This window comes from Amia ocellicauda, chromosome 2 (assembly GCF_036373705.1).
Source record: "Amia ocellicauda isolate fAmiCal2 chromosome 2, fAmiCal2.hap1, whole genome shotgun sequence".
Lineage (NCBI taxonomy): Eukaryota > Metazoa > Chordata > Actinopteri > Amiiformes > Amiidae > Amia > Amia ocellicauda.
This window is the reverse complement of record NC_089851.1, coordinates 4,720,775-4,722,567: the sequence shown is the minus strand read 5'-3', so window position 1 is coordinate 4,722,567 and position 1,793 is coordinate 4,720,775.

Here is a 1,793-nt window from a genome sequence, read left to right as displayed (position 1 = left end):
AACTTCTCTATTCACATACAGACACATCTTGTAATGCCATTATACCAATTCTATCTTTGCCAGCAATGGGGCTAATTGTTGGACTTTACAGTACATCAGGTACCGTCTGGCTATTGACCGCCACTAACACTGGCCCTAGCGTACAAGGATTTCCTTGCGTAACATGGGGCTCAGTAGGCTTTGTCGTGCCATCCAGTTCCCTTGGCATCACTCCCCTCAGATCTGTCTTAACCTGGAGTTCTCCCTAATGAGAACCTCCACTGTACAGTCAACCATTTTGTTTTACCTCTACTTTTCCACAGGTTCACATCAAAATATGAGAGCCTCAAAAAATCATGAGATCAATCTAACTATGAAAGGGTGGTAGAATAAAAAATACTCACCCTTGTTTTGGTCCTGGGACTGGAGGCGATATCAGATCCTTGTTTGTGACACCAAATGTTGAACCCTTCTTGGAAATAAATGGAAAAGTTGTTGACATAAAGCAAATAGAAACTTTATTAACAAGCTAGCTTGGAAGCACCACGTCAGGACATTCCTTCAGTGAGAACTTATTTTTTTATGAACACGGGTGAAGCTTTATAAGAAAAATAACGTTGAATGTTTTGACGTTGTGTGATCTGTCTTCCTGGGGAGAGGTGTGGGATCCTCAAACCAGATGGCTTTCTTCTATGTACGCTGGGAGGTCCGATCTCATGGCCACCATTAGCAGTTGTCATTATCATGTACAGCTCCTGCCTGTCTGGGAAAACAATAAAGTCCACAAACAGACTTTTAACAGATAAACAGCTGTGGGCTCTCTCTTCACTGTGTGGTCCTTTTATCATGGGAGGAGTTTCTAACAAATGTACCTTGTTGACTTTTGCTTAGCCTGATAAGTCTAATTTGCTCAGTCTTTATACATGCTATTATTTATAATGCTAGTATTAATATAAAACTTTATATAGTTATTACAAAACACTTTCTTCATCTTTCCAATACAGGGTATTCAGCCACCATCCATTGTTTAAAAACTCAATGTGTATACTGTATGTTACAGGGTCCTTCATATTTAAGTTAGTGTGCTTTATTTATTTTATCACTGATGCAGACAGCTTATGTATTTTCAATATACAAACATCATCACCTTGTAAATCAGCTTTCTTATAATCTCCACACATACACAAATATAAACAGGAGAAAGTGAACATATGTGTATATGTGTATATGTGTATATTAAATACGTGTATTGCTGTAATGCATAACAAGTTATTTTTGCGAGATGTATACAAACATTGTGCGCATTGTAGTTTAAAGCTTGTCCTGAACTACGTGGGTTTCTTCCTTGGGGAGTAGTTATTACTCCAATACAGACAGGTACACAGTTTCCTGTTGTGAAAAGCATGTAGGCCCATTGCATGAAAAGCGGGGGGGGGGGTGCAGCCCCTTCATATTACTTGATACAGTTTTTACTGTTCAGTTCTCCTCTCTAATGATAGTTTGCTTTGTTGTTTGTATTGTATTGCCATGAATTATGGAATGCATTATTTTGCCAAGAATGTTTTCTTGAACTGAGAATTGGAGAGCTTTGGCAAATGTATTTGCAGTAAAGACATTTTACTTGCAACTGAACTCTGCGGTCTTATCTTTTTACATACTTCATGGTCGCTCTCTACCATACCTGAGAGAACAGGTCTGGACAGTTATTATTTTTAGTAGCAAGTGCATTTTTCCATCACCTGGGACCTCACAATGTCTATACCATTGCTTTTGAAATAAGGTTAATCTGTTATAGCATTCCTGATACCTAAAAC